General features: G+C 45.3%; 1 protein-coding gene and 1 long non-coding RNA gene across 5 annotated transcripts in view; one reads left to right on the forward strand and one right to left on the reverse strand.

The window, feature by feature from the left end:
* RNF216 (ring finger protein 216) overlaps nt 1–12,459 on the reverse strand; it is a 166,540-nt gene that overhangs the window by 76,530 nt on the left and 77,551 nt on the right. The gene's annotated exons all lie outside the window — the stretch shown is intronic.
* Nucleotides 9,449–11,382, forward strand: LOC134810401 (uncharacterized). The gene is made up of 2 exons (XR_010158330.1): nt 9,449–9,622; nt 11,038–11,382. It is a non-coding gene; the product is annotated as an uncharacterized LOC134810401 (long non-coding RNA).

Raw genomic sequence — 12,459 nt, forward strand, 5'->3', positions numbered from 1 at the left:
AATGAAAGACAGACCCCAGGGGCCGACAGTCAGGCCCTCCTACTCTAGTGGAAGAGATAGAATACTTTATATTGTTACAATTGCCTCTGCATCCCTACAAATCTCCATGTTTTCAAGGAGGGATTTCAAAAGGTATAATTTCCGACATTCCTACCCAGAGTTTTGCTGAAAAATAGAATGACAGCAAATAAGCCCGCAAATTATGCCTGGAAAAGGCTTAGCACGGCTATTTGAAAAATATTTGCTTGGGAGCTGGAAGAGGGAACTATGAATCGAGGCTGGCAGCCAAATGTGAATTTTTTAGTTGTTTATATGTACACTGCCTTCTAAGCAGACAAGGATTTGCCACTAAGCCTTTTACTTGTTCCTCACATACCAAAAGCTAACTGTTTCACATACTAGGAAAGTAACAACTTTATTTGCTGATTTCACAACCCAAAGCAGACATTTTAAAAAAGCGGTCATAGCAACGCTGGGTGAATCAGAACCCATCCTTGTTAGTCAGACATACTGTGGGAAAAGGCAGCAGTTGGAAACAGTCTTGAATTCTAACTACTAAAAGCCATACTAATTCCCGCGGGGCCCTGACTTCTGGTCCAAGGTTTCTCACTGGCTGTATCCTGTCCGGCAGTGCCAGAGCCTGTGCTGCAAGCAGAGCCCGTGCAGAAGGCGAGCGAGGAGAAAGGCAGAGCTGCTCAGTTCCAGCTCCTTCCACACACCACAAAACGCCATCTCTCGCCTCCAGCCTGAGGCAAGGCACTCCTTTTTAGGTGGTAAAATAAGCCTTCCAATACACCAGAAGAAATAGCTTGGAGTTTGAAAATACACAAGCATATTTTAATAATTACATTTCTATTTTTCAAGTTCTCTTAATACAAACAAAACAAAAATTCTTTTGCTCATGTTCAGACATGACTAAGTTAATGACAATGGGTATAAAATGTGACACATGCACACTCCTCCCTTAACCCTTGGTGAGCATCCTCAAAAGCGATTCACTGCTACCCATTTCTTATCTATCCTTCCAAATAGATTTTATGTCTGTGTCAGCAAGCATCTCTTCCTCCTCCCATTTAAGACACAGTTGTGGGCATATTGCACCCATTGTTCTACGTCTTGCTTTTTTCACTTAATATCTTGGAGACAGCTCCATATTTGCACAACGGGATTCCACGTCATTTTTTTTAAACGCTATGGTATATGCTACGGGTTGGCAAACTACCGCTCATTGGCCAATCTGGCCCTCTGCCAATTTTTGTAAATATAATTATACTGGGACACAGCCACATTCATTTGTTTACATATTGTCTGTGGTTACTTTCACGCTATAAAGGCAGAGTTAGGTAGCTGGGATAGATACCATATGGTCCGCAAAGCCTGAAATATTTACTACCTTGCCTTTTACAGAAAAAGTCTGCTGACCCCTGGTATGGATGTTTACAGAAAAAGTCTGCTGAACCTCAGTATGGATGCTGACCCCCCGGTATGGACCTCCACTGTACTGAGGTACCAAAATGTACTGAAGTTGTTCCCTGCTGATGGGTATTGCATTGGATTTCCTTAAGAATAAAATTAAACTCCTTTAATGCTAAGAAGCTCCAAGACATTTGAGGAAGGAAAGAGCAGGAACTAGCTAGGAAGAAGCCGGCATGAAGAAGCCAAGCTTAAAGAGGGAACTTCAGAGCAAGCTACAACCTCCCCAAGTGTCAATTCCTCTTTTTAGAGGAAGTAAGAAGGGAACTGTAGGTCTTTTGAGAAGAGGAAATTCCCCTTTGCTATATCAAAGCTGCTCCCTGTGCTTGTGTTGTTCTCAAGTTAGGCAAGACTGCCTGAAGCATACTGTGACCAAATTAGGAAGCAAGAAGGCTGATGTCTCTAAAGCTGGTCACCCATGGCCAGGCCGCCCAGGCATGCAAAGACAGAGATGGACGCGGGTAGAGACTCTCTGGCCAACAAGGAGATGCTATTTGCTTAAGAAATCAGCCTTAAAAATGACACAACGAAAATTAATAACTGTTCTATAAGATGGAATTCACTTGCTGTTGTTGACCAAAAAAACAAAGGCTTCCAACATTTCCACAAGCAAAGAACATGAGAGGAGCACAGTGAGACGAATGCTCCCAGGCATCATGGGTTTATTCCAAAGGCAGTAAAGGTCTTGGAAAGTGCCAAGGAAATTATACCACTTGGCTCTTTGATAGATTAAGATAGTCAGTTTTACACTATTGAGAAAAGAGGAATCCAGAAAGGTCTTACTAAAAAGGGCATTTTGTAAACTTTCCATTTTAGGACTGCCTACTCAATTTATTTGCTGGAACAGTTTTCAAACAAGTCTTTCAGCTTCAAAACAAGGTCTAGGTATGCAGTACTTGAATCATTCACACTGAGCTTGCTTCAGCCACTGCTACTCAATGATATTCTCTTTAAGGAATGACTTCTGAGTTAACTTTTGATTCAGAGCCAATGAGCTCAGAATCTATTCTGACCACGAGCACTATCTGGGTAATAACATTTGACCTTGAAAATCCCTGCTTTCCTCCAAAACTTCCAGATCAGCAAGATTCTTGGACACAATTTTTATTCCCTTGGCAATGTGCTTAGTTCAGTTCCAACATCTGCTATGAGATCAGACAGTCAGAATTAAGGTAAATTTAAACGACAAAACAAATCTCAGTTCTAGTTTATAGGAAAACCTTCAAGGGCTCCAAGCCAAAGGATGAGGCCCACTTGTGGCGCAATTTGAGGACCTGCCTGCCCTGGAGCAGAGATGTGTATGGTGGCCATGCCCTTCAGCCTATGGAAAGTACATTCTCTGCAGCTGCGTAGCTTGTGTTGGGCTGGTCTCCTGGTCTGCCAGGGTGCACTGGGCAGAAATTTTACAGCCACTCTCTCAAAGTGTTCTAGGTGTTGTCAAAATAGCTAAGCATTTGCCTACTAACTACTCCTGTTTTGATTTTGAACATTTATTTATAATCATCTAAAGGACCCAAGCATTTTATAGAAAAGACAATATACTTTCCAAAGACCCTGGTTAACTGACATACAAATCCACCAACTAAGAACTGTATTTCTATTAGTTAAGGCTTCTGTGGCTCAACTTTAACTAAGCCAAAAAATACACTAATGGGCCAATGGGGACACAGATGGGTTAGGGAAATACCCCTGAACCCAAAGTTCATATATAACCAAGAAGTTCAATGACTTCAAGCTATACGAAGTTAGCACTTAACCTATCCACGGTTCTTCATCTGTACAACAAGCATGTCTGGGTTATATGACCTCCTGGGTCCGACTTATAAATCTAACATCTACAACTCCAAGTCAAGAGTACCAAATACCAATATACAAAACCACCTGCGCAGACCCAGTGCAGCAACTTGTACCAAGGTTTGAACCACACATTCACACGTCCAGCAGCCACAGAGACGAAAACAACACGCCAGCCTGTCCTGACCTCACACTCCCCAGTCTGAGGGCCCGGCAGAAGCGCCACATCGCCTTCCTCTCCTGTTTTTTCTTATGGCTGCTGCTGCCTCGGAGCCCGGACTAAGCAAGGCTGTAGGCACGGGGTGAGCACGGTTGCGCCTACTGCTGAGAGTGCCTCTCCCTGCCGGTCTCCTGCTCTCTCTCTGCAGAGCAGAAGACACCGCAGCTATAGACAAGTTCTATTGCCCTTTTATGGTAGAAAAATGAATTGCTTGCTAGCAGTGGTGCCGAGAGAGATGACAGAATGGAAAGTTGTCATTTGTTGTGGTTTTGGCAGCCACAGAATAGTGTTCTCCCCTAGTCATCCTCGGATGGATGGTGCACACCAGGCATTCACAGAGGGAAAAGCAAAACCCCTGGTCAAACTGTTCCCTTATGTGTTCTTCCCTTGCTTTGCCTGTAAACGGATGTGTTTATTTAGGAACAGTGTCAAGCCCCATTGTGGAAACGTACTTTTTACAAAACAAGGTATCAAAAGGCTGTTTGTGTTGCACTGAAAGACTAAGCAGAGGTGCCACAGAAAACATGTTTCCCGTCAGAACGCATCCAAGGAACAGACTTCATTTCCTCGCACAACAAGGATGTAGGACTAGGCTGGGCAGGGAGGGGACCCCACTTGAAGGAGGGGCTGTGGCTCTCAGCACAACCCAGCACGGCCTTGATCCCTGACTCCCAGGAGGCACGGAAGGACAAGAAAGCAGCCACCAGCTCTAGACAAATCCAGCCCAAGGGGAAACACACTGACATCCACAGTCCATGTGATGACGAACAGCAGTTGGTACCGCATGGCTTTAAATTGTTTGTATTTCTGTCAGGAGGCCCATGGAAAAAAAGCAGGGCTCTCAGCAGCTGGGAAAACATGTTGCAAAAGGAGAATTAAGCAATTCTCTGTATGCACATCACAGAGAAATTAAGCTGATCTGAGTGAGAGAAATTAAGCTTATTCAACATGCCTTCGGCCGGAAAACAAGCCTTTTTAAATGAGTGGGAAAAAACTTGTGAAGGTTACATGGTTTCCTCCTTATGTAAAGCACCTGAGGACTAAAACAAATTCACTGGCCGGTGGGAATGCGGCAAAGCAGCAACTGCCCAGTGATCTACTCCAGGGCAGCCACACACACCACAGGAAGGAGGAGCAGGCCGGGGCAGCCTCCTAGACACGCGTGCCCGAGATTGTGTCCGATGGTCTCGCATCGACCGCTCTTCACCAAAGCCTCTTCCTTGGCTGCTGCCATCCTCGCTTTTGACTGCTGCCCCACGTCTCCCCTCTTGCCCCCAACCTGCCCTTAGAACCAGGTTCCTTCAGGCCAAATCCCACCTAGGTCTTCTAGAAAATGGGAAAAGTAATCACAGCAAATACCTGCAACATTGTACGAACGGGCTCTGGGAGGGCTGTAGGAGGACCGCGTGTCCCCAGGTTACTAGAAATGACTTGCCATAGTAACTACATTGGCAAGGTGTTCCAATTCCCTTGATATTCTATATCTGATCTCTCCCTCCCTCCCACTCCCTTTCAAGGATCTACAAAATTCACCCTCCCACAAGCAGCATGTGATCCCACTGTGTCCCTCCATTACGCCAGCAATAGCTCCAGGGAGGGGGGTAGGGGAAGTCTCCAGAATAAAATCCACCCTCCTTGTTTTGTTCTGCACTGCAAAGCCCTCAACAGGGTCTATTTATCTTCAAAGTCCTGCTTCCTTCTGCTCTGGACACACCTGTCTACTTGCTGACCCTTCACCCAGCTTTGCTCGTGTCATTCTCTGGGCCTGGAGTAAAGTTCTCCCCATCTCCGCCAATAAGACCCCACCACGGCCTGGTCAGGCCCAGACCCATGTCGCTCATGCAGAGCCGCATGTTCCTCACAGCAGTCACCATCACTCTCTCATCCCACTGATGGTCAGTTAGGGCCGTGGTTGCCCTTTCTCTTTCTTACTCCCTTTAGCACAGAAATGCTCAATACATATCTGCTGAACGAATGACCAGACTTCAACCAAAGCAGAAATCAGCCCACATGTCTCCATATAGGGAGATGACAGGCAGCTGGTAATGATCGTGTTTAGAGGAGAAGATGAAGTGTCAGGCAAGGTGAGGGGCCAAACCCTCATTGGCCTCTTCTGTACCATGGCTGGGCTAAGGCTTATTCTTTTGTTTGTTTAAAGAGATGAGGTCTTGCTATGTTGTCCAGGCTGGCCTCAGCCTCCTGTGCAGCTGGGACTACAAGTGCGCACCACCACTCCCAGCCTGGGGAAAGGTTTTGATGGAGTCCAGAGACAGAAGGTGGGGAAGGGAAGAATCTTTACAAGCAATTTGAGGTGCTTAGGATGCAAGGGTGCTCGCCTGGAGAAGACAGAAGCTAGGAGCACAATAGGTTAGGTCAGAGTAGTAGGTGCTGGCCTTGAGGGTGAAAAGTAGGTTTTTATGGGAGGCAAGAAGGCCTTGAAGCTAAGAGGGCTGTGGGAACACGAGATGTTTTTAGCTGCAAAGTCTAACAGAGCAGGGGAGTGAAGGGCAAAAGGACAAGCTGTAGTCAAAGATAAGAGAGGAAGAAATTGTGATCTATTTCACTCTCTTTGGGCTAGAATCTGGATCAGCTTCTCAGACACAGGCAGCTTTTGAAACTTAAAATGCTTTTCATACAAGCTTCTGATGGGAAATAAAACTGAAAAAAAAAGTACTTTTATGAGGCTATGGGGATTTCATCTGAGAAACTCTCTTAGCCTGTTTATTTTTGAAAAGCAAATGCCAATCCTAGTTTTAAAATCTTCGGTTTTCTAGAAATCACAGTGTTTGGGCTAGAGGGACACTCAAAAGGTCATGTGGGCTCTCTTCTGGTTGCAGCTGGACTGCATGTAAGCAGTTGTACTGGAGCAAGGAGGGTCTGTTACAGGCTGTACAATGCTCTCAACACAGAACCCCAGGCTTCCTGGGAACCCAATTCATCAGTTACAATGAAGTCCAGTGAGCTGTCTTAGATTCTTTTATACACACACACACACACACACACACACACATGCATGCATGCTGGAGTACAGTGGCACGATCATGGTTCACAGTGGCCTCGATCTTCTGGGCTCAGGTGATCTTCCCACCTCAGCCTCCCGAGTAGCTGGGACTACAGATGCACAGCACCATGACTTACTAAATTTTTTTCTATTTTGTGTAGAGACGAGGTTGTGCTTTGTTGCCCAGGCTGGTCTTGAACTCATAACCTCAAGTAATCCTCCTGCCTCATTCTCCCAAAGTGCTGGAATTATAGGCATGAGCCACCGCTCCGGCCTCTTGGATTCTTCATAGGTAGTTTAAGTCTGTTTTCCCAGAGAAGCTGGAAAACACCAGGTCCCTACCACTTATATAGAAGAATCTTGTGCAGAGAAACTACACAGGAAGCCTTCCCTCCTCTAGGATGAAGAGCTCTTTAACCTTCCCACAAAAAGCTGTTCACATTTTCCTGTTATGTTGCACATTTTCTCATCTCTTAAAAAACTGAACAAGCCACAAAACAGGACATTCGAATAAGGGTCTTTCCGGTCCCCAAGAGTGAACTGGAAAGCAGCAAAGCAAACCAAAACAATGAGAGCACAGATAAAGCTAACACTGAAGACAGCTAGAGTTTTTGACTTGTTTTTTTTAAAACTAACTTTTTATTGTAGAAAATTTTAAACATATACAAAAGCAGAGGATGTAATGAACCCTATGCACCCATTATCGTGTATAATAATGATCGACTCATAACCAATCTGAGCTTATCTATACCCTACCTGTTCACTCATCCCTCCTCCTTCAGTATAATTTTGAAGCAAATCCCAGATTACAAATCTTTTCATTTATAAATATTTCAGTTTGTATCCGTAAAAGATAAAGACTCTTGAAACTAATGCAGCATATCAAAATTACACCTAAAAACACAAATAACAATGAGAAACCCTAGATTTGACTCCTGATGCTGTCACTTACTAGCTGTGTGACTTTGAGCAGATAAGGAGTAAAAAGCCCCTAAAACCCAGGAAGAGTTTTATTAGCAAAAACCTAGACCTCAGCCTGTTTTAACTATGATGCCAGACTCCCTGCTCAAGCTATTCTTCCCATACTGACCCTGATGATCTGACAGAATTGAACACTAGCTTTTTGTTGTGTTCCTCACCCACTACCTCAGCAGATTGGATTTTGTTTCTCATCACGGCTCTGCATTACCAAGGATATTCACAGTCCATCTTCCCAGGGGAATTGTACAGAAACAGAGCACAAACTGTTATTTAGTTTCAGAAGAGATGGCAGGGACTGCTGCCTTAGCCTGTTACACTGGACATGAAGGGCAGCAGGCTTTCTGGGGCTGGGTGGTTGATTCCACTTGCAGTGATGTACTGGCCACAGATACAGACACACATTTTCTAACTGTGGTCTGTGGGAAGGCCATGTGGCCTCTGGGGACTGGAGATGTGACAGAGACACTCTGCATTCTTTATCTTTGTCTCAAAGTCAGGGAAGACACTGAGGAATAAAAGGCCTTTTACGTTCTCAGCTACCACATTGCAACTGGAATCTGACCTTGAATTCAAGAATAAACACAAGAAATTCCACCCAACAGCAGCTTCAGCTTAGGCTTTGCTCTCATCTTGCTCGATGCCCTAAACACTCCTCTTTGCTACTGTTCCCCTTCTCCACATTCCCTGCCCTGACACAGACACCCACGGGGACAGGGGGTGTTTTCATGCTTGTGGTATTACCATAGCAACAATTTCTCTTCTACCTGGAAGGCTGGAAACCCTGCAGTGCTCTGTGCTGAGAATGCAAAGAGGGAACACTATCACTTTGCACCTCAGCACACACCACAAGCCGCACACGTGCACTCACACACAGCCCCTTCTCAAGGACATCACAATGAGATCATGACAACAAATCAGGATGCTGACACCTAGCAACACAAAATCAGTGCAATGACAAAAAGGAGGTAAAACATTTCTTATAAAAAGATATTTTGTAGGTATCAATTCTTGAGGGATTTTTATTGTGAAATTTCTAACATGCATCTCTCCCTTGATGAGGCCACAGACACAGAAAAATGTCATTAAATTATTTTAGTAAAATATACAAAGGAACTTAATAGGTGGTGTGTGGTTTCTAGAAAGAGGGCCACTCCAAGCTTCTGATCCCCACAGGCTGTGACAAGCCTGAGAAGCAATAGCTAACTAGTACACAAAACCACAAAAAGAGCCACTATATTTTAATTAAGTACCCATAGAAACTCGTTAAAAATCCACAGAGAATCTTTTTCTGTGAGTACTACAGTGTGTTTTAGTAGAGACCAAAAATAACAACAACAAAGAGACAAGTAGGTGTGTCCTTCCACAAGGACAGTCCAAGGTGAGCAGCCCTGGCATCCAAGCCTGCCCGCTGCCGTGGGTGGGCAGGATGACCAGTGCCCTCCCAGTAGGACAAAAACTCATGCCCAATGCACCAAGAAGACAAACCCCGGATTTCCATCTCTCCACTGCGACTAATTCGGAGTTCTCTAGTATAGTGTATCACCGTCTTTGTTTCTAGGCCCCTCCTGTACTCATTTCTTTTGAATGTCATCCCTGAGATTCTAAACCTTCTGAGTAGGAGTAAGAAATCAACATGAAACCTGAGAGAAGGAGCACAGCAGTGCTGTGGACAGAGAGTGCAGACCCTGAGAGTGGGAGCACACACACGACGGCCTCCCCCAGCACGTGGCTCTCCCCAGGTTGCACAGGGCCTTTCTCTGAACTTGAATAACGTGGACTAAAGGAGAGCTGTCATTTCTTATAGAATGTATCAGTTAGCAAAAAAATCAGGTTGAAAAATCTACCCCTTTACATGGCAGAACACTGGGGAGCTGGTAGAAATGAGTTGAGTGGTGAGTGATGAGTCATCTTCTGCTCCCTGATGGGATTTTCCACCTGCCCACTTTAGGGGAACTCCATGCTCTTGTGGCAGCAGGTTCACAAAACTGGAGGCAGTTCCCCCTTTCTAGGATCTCCGTTCATCTCCTGAGGCCGCACATCTGCACACACCATCCTCACTGGGCAGCTACTACTTCGTGACACAAAGTGCCAGGCACCGCACTTGACGCTTTACCCACGCTGTTTCCATTGGTTTTGCACAAAAGCTCTACGAGGTAGGTGCAACCGTTCTTATTGTACAGGGAAAGGAAATGTGGCTTAGGGAGATCAAGTATTCACCCTATGTCACAAAGCTAGTGAGTGGAGGAGCTAGAATTAAAGCATAAGTGGGTTTAATATCAAAATCCCTTGTCTTAACCACTGAGCTATACCGTTTCCCTCACTGTGATGCAGCAACAGCCAGGCATTTCAATGCCATTCATGGCCTCACAGCACCCAGTGCTGTGCAGAGCTGCACATCAATCAACACTTCTCACGTAAGGGCTTCAAAAGAACTGTTGAAACAGACAACTTACTATAAAAGCCCAGCAAAAGACGTGTCCCAAACAATGCCTCTTCATGTGAATGGAACAGGAGGTTCGTGACTGGTCTCCTGAGAAGGTGGAAACACTAATCCAGGAAGGCAGCTCAGGACCAGAAGGGAGCACCAGGATGTTGTCTGGGACAAGGAAGAGTCAGGCCCATTTCCTAGGGATCAGGGAGGTCGGCAACATCTGAGGCCCCAGGTCGCTGCCGGGTCCTCGGAGCCCACGCTGACTCTAGACTTCCTTGGCTCTGAAATGCAGGTGGGTGTGGGCTCTGCCACCTGCCGGGGGGTCAGCAGTTGCCTCTGCGAGTTTCGAGGGGAGAAACCTGAGGGGCTGCAGCAGCCCTGCAGAGGGAGTGGGAGTGGCAGCATAGTCCATGTTCACTCACAGCTCCCAGCCTCCTCCAAGGCGGGCCAAGGGGAGAGGCAGGTGCTTCTACCATTAGCGTCTGACATGAGGGATAAAGCAGCTGAAATACAGGGGTAAAAAACTATTTCCGTAGGGCCAAGCAGAAACAAAAATAAAATTTTTATTCATATTGGCGTTTTGTCATAATGCGTATGTATTTTTACCTTTCCCTATTTCGGGTTGTCAGCTCTCTCCCTTCTGAATAATCACTGAAACAGCAAGCATGTATTTGACTCTTAATGGGAAGGCAGGGTGGGAAGGGAGGCAAGCAACATTTGCCTTTTATTATTTTTCTTCTTCTTTAAAAGAATCTAACGAACACATCTACTCTATGCTGTATTTACTGTGCTTCAACAGCAGGTAAGGGAAGAGGATGTGCTTGCGTGTGTAATTAACCAAAACCTTCCCAGGATCAAGAAGTCTGTGATGAACAGATTCACTATGCTTTTAAATTTTAAAAAGTGAAATTTTAAAAAGTGAAAACTGACAAAAGTACTCAGACACAAGTAGAGTTAAAAATTCTGAAGCCTCCTTGCTATGACGCCAGCCCTGCTCAGTACTTGATGGAAGGGAGGCTCACAGGGATGGTGTCTGCGACCCACTCTGAGGCTGTTTTAAGGCAAGGAGGCTTCCCTTTGAGTTCTCAGCTCTGCCATTTACCATCACTTGACTTTAAGCCAGTATCTATTTTGTAGGGCTGCTGTGGGGACCAATATGAGCTGAGAGCTCTGCCAGGCACCCTACATGATATACCTGGAAGGGAGCGTCCTTCTGCGGCCTGAACCTGAAGCTCTTCAGAGGGACCCATGCTGGGCTGTGAAGGAAGTGACTCACCTTGGAGGAGCAAGGGCAGGTCACATTCCATGATGAGAAATTCTCACACCACCCTCCTTCATATTTGACTCACATCATGCAGCATGGACTTCCACTCCAGTAAATGAGTCCTCATTTGTGGGCTTAAAAATCTTTTTGTTACCCAGCTATTTGCTTCTTGTCAACGCTACTTCCTGAATAAAGGTCTTCCCTGATAGTAGGAACAAGCGGCCCAAGCTTCATTCATCTCTAGATAAATGTGAAGGCCTGTGCTCAGCACAGGAGTCAGCTGACTGGCTGGGCCCCAAATTAGAGTGCTGTTAATAAGTGCCAACCACCCGCCATCACAGCTGGAGCTGCCCTGGCACTGATAGCTGGTCCACACTCATTTACATTCTCTTCACGCAGCCATGCAGCTACTGTAGGAGGCTGCAGATGCCTGTTTTTTAACCAACAAACTGGTTCACTGCAGATGTGAACTTTGGTTGTACTTCACGGCTGTAAAGTTAAAAACAGCAAATGCTACAAAGAATAGGATGGGAACCTAGAAAGGGCAGAAAAACAAGCAGGGAAGAAAGCTGGCAGGTGAGAAAGGATAAATAAATACAAGTGACATTGGGAAAAGATGGGTGGTTACACAACCACACACACATTTGCAGTTTCCACGAAAAGACTACACCAGATGTTCTTCAGTTACTCTGATTAAACTCTCACCACCTGATGGTCTCTCGTCGTTAGTGCTTGCTTCATGAGTGTGCCTAAACCTCCACCTTGTGGCCCTAAGTTTCTGGAAAACTTGACTTACACAGCTCTGAGTTTATAAAGCAAAGTTATGGCTGTGGCAAGGCAGAAAAGACTCAACAGTGAAACTTGTGACCCTAAGAATACATATTCCAGAAGCATCACCTTCAAATCTCCTTTTATGTAACACTCTTCAGTCTCACACCAAACACACCCAATTCATTCCTAAAAGCAGCACACTGAAAACAAACTAATGAATTCTTTATCTGAGAACACACAAGGGAGCTGAGAGCCTTGACAAAAGCATTCCATCATATCAATGAAACAAAGACTCTCTCCATTTCATCAAAGATACAGTGTCTTATTCTTCAGGGATTCCAGAGGAATGATTCCAGCCATTCAAGTCCTCCTCCAGAGACGGCATTAATATAAACGCCTCATTTCAGAGTGACAAGTTCCTGAAAAGCCAACTGGAATTTATATTACTGGCAAAGACACTGCAATGAGAAAGCAGGTGCCCTTAGTCTCACACGGGTCAAAATTAGCTTGTGGCTCATGTCTTA

This window comes from Pan troglodytes, chromosome 6 (genome assembly GCF_028858775.2).
Source record: "Pan troglodytes isolate AG18354 chromosome 6, NHGRI_mPanTro3-v2.0_pri, whole genome shotgun sequence".
Taxonomy (NCBI): Eukaryota; Metazoa; Chordata; class Mammalia; order Primates; family Hominidae; genus Pan; species Pan troglodytes.